Source organism: Oryx dammah, unplaced genomic scaffold (genome assembly GCF_014754425.2).
Source record: "Oryx dammah isolate SB20612 unplaced genomic scaffold, SCBI_Odam_1.1 HiC_scaffold_16, whole genome shotgun sequence".
Lineage (NCBI taxonomy): Eukaryota > Metazoa > Chordata > Mammalia > Artiodactyla > Bovidae > Oryx > Oryx dammah.
The window spans coordinates 4,123,261-4,135,435 of NW_024070200.1; the positions used below are offsets into that span (position 1 = coordinate 4,123,261).

General features: G+C 36.0%; 1 long non-coding RNA gene, 4 other non-coding genes and 1 pseudogene across 6 annotated transcripts in view; all 6 read right to left on the reverse strand.

Moving 5' to 3' along the window:
• Positions 1-12,175, reverse strand: part of LOC120875186 — a 63,472-nt gene that overhangs the window by 2,991 nt on the left and 48,306 nt on the right. The gene's annotated exons all lie outside the window — the stretch shown is intronic.
• LOC120875733 lies at positions 638-731 on the reverse strand (annotated as a pseudogene).
• On the reverse strand, positions 3,560-3,634 carry LOC120875728. Its single transcript, XR_005724036.1, has one exon. It is a non-coding gene; the product is annotated as a small nucleolar RNA SNORD113/SNORD114 family (small nucleolar RNA).
• Positions 6,010-6,084, reverse strand: LOC120875747. The gene has a single exon (XR_005724050.1). It is a non-coding gene; the product is annotated as a small nucleolar RNA SNORD113/SNORD114 family (small nucleolar RNA).
• On the reverse strand, positions 7,710-7,787 carry LOC120875730. The gene has a single exon (XR_005724038.1). It is a non-coding gene; the product is annotated as a small nucleolar RNA SNORD113/SNORD114 family (small nucleolar RNA).
• LOC120875736 lies at positions 9,819-9,893 on the reverse strand. The gene has a single exon (XR_005724042.1). It is a non-coding gene; the product is annotated as a small nucleolar RNA SNORD113/SNORD114 family (small nucleolar RNA).

Below are 12,175 nucleotides of genomic sequence, written 5' to 3' on the forward strand. Positions count from 1 at the left end.
TACCGTCTGAGCCACCAGGGAAGTCCTATAAAACTCAGTGAAAAGACTTGGATTAACAATAACCATTTTCATAAGGCACATTCTGAAGATGAGCTATGTTCATCCTTTTCTCAATTAGATAATTAATGAGCATTTATGTATGTAATTTTTCCCTTCTCTAAATAAAAACAACCAACCAGCACCCCACCTACCTCAAGCAATGCTACTGAATCTGATGCACACCTGCATACATACTCCTCTGAAAAAAAGACTCATATTTCATGAATATATTTCACTAGAATTCAGGGCTGTGTGCTGTGCTGTGCTCAGTCACTCAGTCGTGTCTGACTCTGTGTGACCCCATGGACACCGGCCCACCAGGCTCCTCTGTCCCTGGGATTCTCCAGGCAAGAAGACTGGAGTGGGTTGCCATTTCCTTCTTCGTTCAGTTTGTTACATACTCACGTAACTGGTCCATGCTCAGCTTTCTTTATATTTACCCATCTTTATATTTCTTCATTTACTCACATATTGATTTACTTGTAAAAATCAATCTATCTCCAGAAGATGTCTGTGATCCAGATATCTGAATATTCTGAACTTCTGCTGTATACTTATTTCCATAAAGGAAAAAAAAAAAGAAGGCCACTTGTAAACGATGGACCTCAGAGTTAGATATCACTTTAATCAAAATGTTTGATTCAGACACCCTCCAATGGGTGGTGGAGACAACCTCCCTCATCACTGGTCCAGGCTTAGCACTCTCTTTTTCTTTGTTAATTTATACCTCCATTATCCCACGAGTCACAAACTCCCAGAACGGGATCCCTGATGTAAATCTGATCATTGCCTCTAGGCTGATTTCTGACAGAGTTTGCAGACTAGATATCAGTGTAACCTTGCATCATACCAGGACCATCACAAAAAATGAGCCATAACTGGGCCATACCATTTAATTCAATCAATTTTAAACATGATGTAATGACCATCCGAAAACCACAATAGTACCCTACATCTAGAACACACACAATAAGTTGCCCCTTCTAGGAGTTTCCTCTAAACAATTAATAGGCTGGGTCTCTAACAATATTGAAATATTAAACCAACTGTGCTGCTGAAATAATATGGAATAGATAACAGTTTTGAAAATGTTAATTGAATGCATTCCATCTCTTTTTAAGATGATTTTCAGAGGTACTGAAATGTGTTAATTCTGCTCCTTGGCCCGTAACACCTTCTCCCTATTGGTCATACTTGGTGTTCTTAGATTTGGCTTTATGCATACAGCCTTTTATTCTATTGAACTACTTCAGTGACCACACATGAATAAACCAAGAAAAGAAACCTTTGTTACTTACATTGCTCCTTACTCACAGAAGTAATAGCCAACATCCTCATCATTGGACAACAACTGAATTCAATGTGGAGTGTTCAATCAGACAGAAAAAACAGATTTTTTTAAAGAACGAAAAGTATAAACTTGGATTTTTAAAACAGAAGTTAGTTCTACATTACTAGATTAATCAGAAACATTGGTTTCTGCCACATTTTCCTCAGTCAATCCAACAGAGGTATCCTTTTCATCTACTGACTTACTTTTTAGTGTGACATAAACTGGTGAAGACTTTTTAAATGTGAAGACCTTTTAATCCATCACCCAATATATGACTTGTATTATTAAAATTTGTCTATATATCCCTACCAAAACAAAAAGGCCAGATAACTTTTTAATGGGGGAGATTTTGATGAATTTAAATTCTTGTTATAAAAAACAATCTGACTATATCATACACTTTAACTCATTAATTATTAATTATTTACTAAATAGCTCTAATAAATGGATGGAAAATCCTATGGACAGAGGAGCCTAGTGGGCTATAGTCCATTGAGTCACAAAGAGTCGGACACAAATGAGTGACTGAAGACCACCAAATAGCTCTAAAGATAACTTAACTTCCCAGACCTTTTTTAAAAAGTAAAATGCATACAGATAGAGTCATCTGCTACTCAACACTAAATGTTATTACATTCAAGTTTCCTCACTGATGACATTTTCTCCAAAAATGGAAATATTCTCTATTAGCACTGCCCATTATGCATACTACTGTATATAAAAGAGATAACTAACAAACACATACTATATAGCATAGGAAATTCTACTCAGTATTATTTAATAACCTGAATAGGCAAAGAATCTTAGAAAACTAAAATATATACACATAAAATTGATTTACTTTGCTATACACTTGAAACTAACACAGCATTGTTAATCATAGAACTATAAGTGAAAGTCGTATCTGACTGTTTGAGACCCCAAGGACTACACAGTCCATGAAATTCTCCAGGCCAGAATACTGGCATGGGTAGCCTTTCCCTTCTCCAGGGGATCTTCCCAACCTAGGGATCAAACCCAGGTCTCCTGAATTGCAGGCGGATTCTTTACCAGCTGAACCACAAGGGAAGCCCAAGAATACTGAAGTGAGTAGCCTATCCCTTTTCCAGTGGATCTTCCCAACCCAGGAGTCAAATCGGGGTCTGCTGCATTGCAGGCAGATCCTTTATCAACTGAGCTCTCAGGGACGCCCTCATAAATCAACTATACTCCAATTTTTACAAACGGCAGGCACTGGCCACACAGTGTTACTAAGAAACTAAATTTTAATTTTTGACTATTTGAATTTAAAAGTTAATAGCAAAAAAAAAAAAAGTTAATAGCGAGATATGTTTAGAGAGTAGGGTGCATATCGTCCTTCCCTGAAGAAGGAGGGGCTTGGGTCTTTTTTTTAAGTGGACTTCCAGGCAGTAAATCGTGATTAATTGGGCTCCTTCACATATTACATATGTTCCTCACTGGCCCTCAGTTTTTACTCTTTTAAATAGTACAGATATGAACTTATGCTTTGCCTCACTTGTAATAATGGCACCAATATTGGTGAAACCTAAAGACACTTAACAAACATACTGAGAGACAATAAATCTATCCATCTGCTTACCACAAAAAACCTTCACCATGCATCTACTTGATTAAAAATAAATATCAGTGAACACAAGAGGATTCATAATTTTACATTCACAACTCTCATGCTGAAACATTTTCCACATTTCAATAACTATCTGATCATTTGTATCTTATTTTTCACTACTGATCATATTAAACTATTTATCAAAATATTTTATACTGTTTATCATGATTGGTTATATTACTATTGATCATCTCTGTTATATTAAGTATTATTATAATAAATTATATGAAAAATTTAAAAATAAGACATATGGCCAGAAACTCATCCCCAAGAACACTGATATTCACATATGTCTATCTATACTTTCTCAAAGGAGGAGCACCCTTAGTCTAGCTTACTGAACTCCACTTTTCAGAAATGTATTAACAATAATTTTTGGTTCATAAGCTCCTTTCACAGCTGGATAAGGGGTAGCTCTCCTCTTTATTTCTACTTCATTGATTCATGCATCGATTTACTTATAATAATACCATCCATATTCATGAACAACAAAAGGTCAAGAACACAATCCTTGAATATTTCTGACTTCCTTTGTAAGCACATTTCCCAAAGACACAATGGACCTCAGAGTTACAAACTGGGTTTAATCAAAATGGTATTCAGATGCCCCACGCATACTCATCATCGATCCAGACTTGGTATTCTGTGCCTTTGTTTGATATGTTGTTCTTGACATATTCATTGATCCACTGATAATAATACAATGTTCATGAATTAGGAAAATAAAACCAAGACGCTTGAAGATATGAATATGTTTATGAAAGTTCACTTCCCACAGAGCTAGAGAAATAGCTCCTTGTGCAATGCAGCCCAGCATTGAAAATATGAATTAATCCATTTCCTTGTCTCATATCAGTTCCAAGTTAGCCATTGGTCCATGCTTAGGCTTCTTGCATCCATATTTTAAAGATAGGACAATGAACTTTCATTTTCTACCATGACTAAGAAAAAGGCAAAATTTTCATTTTCATATGTTCCCCTCCTCGATGGGTTCATAGTCTATAACAATATCAGTAGTGTTTATATCCCTTGTGGTATGAAAATTAAAATTGAAAAAAATTTTAAATTTAAATTTGAGTTAGAGAAATTAAGTGGAACACTAAGACTCTTCTAAGTCCCTTGGACAGCAAGGAGATCAAATTTGTCAATTCTAAAGGAAATTAGGCCAGAATATTCATTGGAAGGACTGACGCTGAAGCTGAAACTCTAATACTTTGGCTGCCTGATGCGAAGAGCTTACTCATTGGAGAAGACCCTGATGCTGTGAAAGATTGAAGGCAGGAGGAGAAGGGGACAACAGAGGATGAGATGGTTGGATGGCATCACCAACTCAATGGACATGAGTTTGAGCAAGCTGGGGAGATGGTGATAGACAGGGAAGCCCGGCCTTATGCAGTTCATGGGATCGCAAAGAGTTGAACACAACTGAAGGACTGAAGTGAACTGAAACTTATCAGAAAATGAGTGAAATGCTTTTCATCCTTTTGTCCTAATAAATTCAGTCACGCTGAAATGGATTAATCATAACTCAAATTCCTAACATATTTTAATCATTGACCAATGCATGTCCACGTTAGAATTGTTGATATATGTAGCCATTTATTCCTTAATATCTCAGTGGATACCAATGACCAAGCCCCAACAGAACGTGAATTTTATTACTTACATTGATCTCTTCTCTCTTTATCTAAGAGGTAAAAGTCAAGATCTTCGCCATGAGTGAATAATCAAATCTGGCAGAATGCTTGCTTTGAGCAGTTAAAAGCAAATTTTAAAAAGAATCAATCTACAATTATCCACTTTAAATGATCAATAATTAGGTAACCATAATCCTTGACTTGCATCTTATTTTCAACATTTGTAAAGAGCTCTACTTTATATATATTAACTTGTGCAATCTTTTATTTTATAAAATATGATGGATACCACTGAATCTAGCAGTAAACACCAGAAAAATAACTATAACTATTAAGAATATATCTCTCTGTATATTACCCATGATGGGCTGAGACCATCTTTTTCACTGAACTTTAACTGTGTGGAACTGGACCCAAGGGAGAGGCAACTCATGGCCCAATCTCACCAAGCGTCCAAGCTTGACCTTACTTAATAAATTTATTAATTTGCTCACTAATTCCTTTATTTAATTACTCATGGAATAATAAGACCATTTCTTTATTTTTCTAAAAGAATTCCAAAAAGGTTAAATAACCATCAAAACAGAACTGAAACACTATTATTTATCAAAGTCTGTGTGTGTACCATTGGAAAAGCCTAGAGTGTTTTATCTTCCCATGGACAACAGCTGTGTAAAACATGATGAATTAGGATCTTTCCATCCAATTGCATGCCTTCCACTGATGTACTATTGGCTGACTTTTTGAAAAAGTGACTGAGATACAGATGTATACATTTGATTACTTATAACTATACTTCAATATCTGTGACCCACGCACATTGGATAAGGACATTAGATAATATTTACATTTGTCCTCATGTCATCAGCCAAAAGAATAGCAAACTGATTCTTTTAATGTTTGTATGCAACATAAAATTGCATAAAAAACTGAATTAAACACAAATGTGGTTGAATAAAACAGTCTCATCATTGTTCCATGCTCTCCCTCCCAATTACCCAGTTTATTCAATCAACTATTTATGTAAATGTATTTCTCTTTCCTTAGTAAAATGATTGATTGGCAACATGCCTCCACACAAAATAAAAACATTCAGTTTTGTGTGCAAATGACCATCTGCTCCTTACAAAAATGACAAGAGCCTTCACTATTAAGAATCTAAAAAAACTGTTTTCAGAATTATCGATGTTTCATTACATACCTTACAAGGTTGGACACATATATCTCTTATTCCTTGATCACTGCCATATTTTTAATTCATAGGCTAAATTTATTTTAATAAAGCTATTCATACCCTAAACCAAAAAGCCTGAGAAGAAGGCGTGGTAGGTTCATTTCCCACAAAGAGAATAATGAGATGCCGCTCTGTTATGGACCTCAGAGTTGCAGATGGGCTTAATCACAGCTCTTGCTTGAGAAACCCCATGAGATTCATCACTGATCCCTGCTAGGAAATTTCTTTTCATTTATTGATTAATTTTCTGAGACACACACACACGCACACGAAACACAATCACAAAATTCCAAAAATCAGATTCTTAAACTTTAGGCTCTCGCCCTATAGCGCTAATAAAACAACATTTCTTCTGTAATGGAACTGAAAGCCACATATGTGGATGGTTCAAAAATCCCTGATTTTCTATCAAACCCACATTCCGCATTCCTTCCTATGTGGCCCTCTCTGATTTAATCCATTCGTATGTCAAAGATGGTTCCATGAAAACATAATGAAACTACCATCAGCAATCATCTCTAGGCTGCTGGCAAAGTTATCAGCCCCTGTACCCACATGCAGATGGTGAAAGCAACCGTGGAGAAAAGCGAAGATAATACTAAATTAAATCACTACTATCTTCTTCTAAAGTGACCTCAGTTGTACTGATTTAGCTTAAACACAATTTGGGGTTCGTGACACATCCCCATCACTGGTCCATACTGGAAGTGTTTTATGTTCTTCAGCTGACCCTCATGAATAGACTATTCAAACAAAGAATGTGAACCAAGGGACTTACTTATATTAGACTTTATGCTGCTTGCTCACGATAAAAATTCTTTATTAAGTGATTAAATCAGCTGTCCTATGTTCACTCTGGGGAGGAAAAAAGCTGATTTAGAATAGATTTTGATTTTATTTTTTTAATGCTTGTTAGTCAGGCAGAACTAGATAACAATAAACTTTGGCTCAAAATCAATTTTTTACTAATCCAGGATTGAATTTTTAGTTATGAATAATATAATAAACATTATTAAGTCCACCACCAAGCCCCAGATTAAGATCTGTAGGTGATGGAGTGGGAAGCCTGGTGTGCTGCAGTCCATGGGGTCACAAAGTGACAGACATGGCTCAGTGACTGAATTGAATGATTACAAATATCCATTTGTTAAGTACATGGTTAGTAAGGTCACTCAGTCTCGTCTGACTCTTTGCAATCTATCCACTGTAGCCTGCCAGGCTCCTCTGTCCATGGGATTCTCCAGGCAAGAATACTGGAGTGGGTTGCCACGCCCTTCTCCAGGGGAACTTCCTGACCCAGGGCCTGAACCTAGGTATCCTGCATGGCAGGTGGATTCTTTACCGTCTGAGACACAAGGGAAGCCTCTAAGTTATGGGTACTTGAAAACTATGATGGATACCACTGAATCTAGCAGTAAACACCAGAACAATAACTATAACTATTTTTATAGTTATAGGCAAACACCTTTTCCTTTCTTACTTAAAGAAGAAAAAAAAAAAACAGACAGCATAGTACCAAAACTCAAAACATTGCCTCTTGACCACAGATACTAATACATTCCATGTGAAAGAGGACTACAAATTAAACCTGTTGATTTTGCTTCAAGATTTTATTAATATTGATACTGATTTTATTCCATTCTACTAACTGTTCCAGGAGCAGGTCTCTTCCTGTTTCAGATGTTCAATTCTTTCTTTATTCATCTGCTGATTCCCTTGCAATAATACAATCCGTATCCATGAACCACAAAAGCCTAAGAAAAACCACATCGTCTTTCCCCAACTTCTCCTACTACTTAATTTCTACAAAGAATATTGATAGATTCTCTATACAGAATGGACCTCAGAGTTACACAGAAGACACACTCAGTGTTACTGATTCACTCACTTCCACCAATAGCCATCACTGATCCAGGCATAACTTTCTGTTTCTTAATCCACGTATCCCTTCCTCTGTGAACGTATTCATTCGCTCACAGATTCACGAATAATAGCTGCACAATCAATCATCTGCAGTGACACAAAACTCAGAACAAAGGCTTGCACACAGCCAAGGTCTGTTCGTGGCCCTGTTAATGTAGCATGAGTAGACTCAACCACTTTTCACAATAAGGCTCTGTTTTTGCACATAGGGGTTAATCAGCACACTTCCTTCCTATCAGTCTCTTCCTTGAGATCAGTGCCCACCTGCTCCTTTGCCACTTGATTTGTCATTATATTAAAGCTGGTGATCAACAGGAACAGCCCTATGATCTTAGCCCACAACCAACAAAACAGACATCTGCCATCCTCCAAAGTACTCCAGCCTCAAAGAGTTGACAACTGAATCTTAATCAATGAAGAAATGGATTTAGCACATGTGGCCAGAATATTAAGTAGGAAGTTAATATAATACTGCTCTGAAAATATGTGAAATTCCTTGCATCCCTTTAGTAATGAATGATCCCTAGTGGGGCTGAGTTGAATTAATCATAAATGTTAATTTATGACACATTCCAATCATGGGCTCATAATTGGCATTCCTTAATTTCATGTGCGATTTGACTATTTATTTTATTGAAATAATTCAGTGGGATCCCATTAATAATCCCCATCGGAGCTTAGAACACCAACACTGATATTTCCTTATTTCAGTCTTTAAGCTCCTTAGTCCCAGAAGTAATAGCCAGGGTCTTCACCATTAAAGCTGATTAAGTCAGCTCTGTGGTATTCATTTTATAAAGGGGAAAAAAAAGTCTATTATTAAAAACTCTAAAAATAGAGTTAGCTTTTTTAAAATTGATATTTGTAGGGAGGACTAGATTAATCATAAACTCACTTTATATCATACTCTCATCATTTTCCTAAGAAGAGTACTCTTTCATTTACTTAAGTTTGGCTGTCAAAGAACATGAATACCACTGAATTCACTGCTCAACAAACTACAATCAGAGACATCTTACTTTACCTGCTACTTACGCAGGAAGAGCCAAGGATTACCTTATTGGACTTAACTTCTATGGAACTGGACGTATTTGTTTCATGAGACAATCTCACCTATTAACCACTATGGGGATTTAGGGATTCATTCACTTGCTGATTTATTGTGTTATTCAGGGAATAATACTATCATACCTTTATTTTTCTAAAGAGAGCTCAAAATGGTTAGACACCAACCCAGAATCAAGTCACTGGGCCGCGGAAAGGCTCAAGCATGTCTTTCAAAAAGTAGATGAGCTTAGAATTTTTCCTAGAATATCTAACTCAGAAAACAAGATGGATCAATATCCTGACACCAAAACATGGGTTCGAACTGGTATGTAGTTTGCTGACTTTTAGAAGAAGATCGAGACATAAAATTATAACCTCTTCTTCTTATACAGATATATCAATATCTGTGATCTTATCCACTAGACAAGAGCAGTGAACAAAATTTTTGTCTATCTATATAGCCTTTGCCATTGAGGAAAACAGACTTGTTTCATTTTTATTCTTTTAATAAAAATCAATGAAAAAACGGATTGGGTTAATTAGAAGTGTTGTCTTACAAAACATTCTCACCACTGGTCTCTGTCTCTTAATTAAATGTGGTTATTTAAACAAGAATTTATACAAGTTAATGCATTTTCATTTCCTTAATACCACAACCACCCAGAAATGTAGCACCAACACGGAACAAAAACTGTTATATACAGATGACCATACACTTCTTTCCAGAATAGTAAGATCCTTTACTATTAATGTGCAGTAAAGTCTCAGTTAGATTTTAATAATAATCTATGTTTTATTATAGTCCTTAATAATAGGTACATGATATATTTTGTAAATTTATTGATGCATTTTTTTATCTATCGGTCAATATTATAATAAAAATACAATCCATCCTTAAGAACCACAAAAGTACAAACACAAGGTACCAAGCACTCTTGTCCCACAGAAGGAATAATTTAGCCACGTGTCTTCATGACGGACCTCAGAATCACTTACGGGTTTAATCAAAACTCCTGTTTCAGATACCCCATGGAACTCATCATTGATCCAGACACGTTTTTCTTTCTGTATTTACTTCTTAATTGATCCAGGAATAACAACACAATTATAAAATTCCAGGAACAAAATCTCCTTTTATAATGGATCTCGGAGAACACGTGTGATCAGTGAACATCCATAATTCTTACAAAGTTCATATTCAACATTGATCATTTTGGGTGCTTCTTCTATTTAATTGCCCATGTTCTAAAGAGGGCTCAGTGAAAGGGGTGGTGAAGTCAGCATCTTTTATCACTTCTCAAACACAGGGTCTTCCATGGGCTTGTGGAGTGCCACACGTTATTAGCCAGTGCTACCAGCATGGTTTGTGGAGGACCATACAATGTAATGCTACATGCCCGCATGGTCAATCACTAAGCAGGCTGCCATTTCGTCCTCCAGCGGATATTCCAGACCCAGGGATCAACCCACCTCTCATGCACCTCCTGAACTGACAGGTGGACTCACCACTGAGCCACCTGGGAACCCCCAAATGTAATATAAAATAGTTCTAAAAATGAATGAAATGACGACTCTTTTTTTAATTGCCTCAGTTGTGCTGAATTAGACTAAACATAATTTTTGATTCATACCATATTCCCATCACTCGTCCATATCTGAGATTTCTATTTCCTGTTTACACACGCTGACGCTTTTGAAATACCACGAAACGTTTGTGAACAAACCATCCTATCCAAGGATAGGGAATTCAAGTCTTCCTTACTTATTTCGCTCTATGTTCTTAACCCACAAAGCTAACTGCCTAGATTTTGCTTCTTAGAAAATGAATGTGTGCTGTGCTATATTCGTTCTGTGGAGGAAACAGGAGAATTAAACTAGAATTTAAAAGTAATTTAGTTATGTGGAACTAGGTAGGTACAAGCTTCAAACCTTTCTAATTAATCCAATATTTGACTTTCAGATAATGTTATAAGCACTGTTAAAACCACCACATAAGAATAAGAAAGACAATTATCAAAACTATCTTTATATTTTAACAGTTTAACAGAATAAAAGATAATTTTAATGGATGCTACTTTCGCAGAACTGGGTACATTTTTATCTTTATTTGGGTACATTTAAATACATCCAATAAGGGATATAGCTCAATATTTTAAAAAAATTGTAATGGGCAGAAAAACTTAATTTTTTTTCCAAAGAGGAAATGCTAGGTACCCAACAGGCACAAGAAAAACTGCTCAGCCTCACAAATGCAAATCAAAACTACGTGAGATATCACCTCACATTTGTCAGATGAGCAGCATCCAAAAGAACACAAATAACAAGTATCAGCAAGGATGTAGAGAAAAGGGAACCTTCATATGCTACTGGTAGGAATGTAAAATGTGGAAAAGAGTGTGGAGGTTTCTCAAAAAAACAAAAATATAATAATCATATGATCCAACAATTCCACTCTTGGGTTTATATTAGAAAAAAGAAATACTAATTCAAAAAGACGCATGTACATCAATATTAACAGCAGTATCATTTACAATTGCCAAGATACGGAAGCAATATACAGCCCACTGGACTCTCCAGGTCAGAACACTGGAGTGAGTAGCCTTTCACTTCTCCAGGGGATCTTCCCAACCCAGGGATCAAACCCAGGTCTCCTGCATTGTGGGCAGATTCTTTACCAGCTGAGCCACCAGGGAAGCCCAAGAATATTGGAGTGGGTAGCCTATCCCATCTCCAGCGGAGCTTCCCAACCCAGGAACCGAACCAGGGTCTCCTGCATTGCCAATGGATTCTTTACCAGCTGAGCTACCAAGGAAGCCCATATATTAACTATATGTCAATTTAAATTAAAAAAAAAAAAAACAGAAAAAGAAAATACCCACAATCTCGTAAAATATCCTTATTCACATTCTCAGTGGTGACTCTGCTTAATTCAATTTTATATGTTCATTTATTTATTTATGTAACTATTCAAGGAATGATTAAACCATATGTCCATAATATGAAGAAAGTAAAAATGGCAAGCCAGCTAGTACTCCAGAACAGAAATATTATTATATGCAATGTACTACATGTTGCTTATCAAAAATGAAAGTAGGTTAGGAATTTTTTCTTTCTATAACATCAGTAGCAAAAGCTCAAACTAATAAGATAACATTTTTTATTTGTTCGATTATAACAATACATCAATATCGATGAAGAGAAAGAAAATAAATTCTGAATGACACGAACATCTGTCCATCCAGTTATTAGTCACAAACATAACTGACTAGTTTATGTTTGAGTTGTTAATAAAATTTAGAGAGTACAATCTGGTCAATCCTAATGCTTCTTAC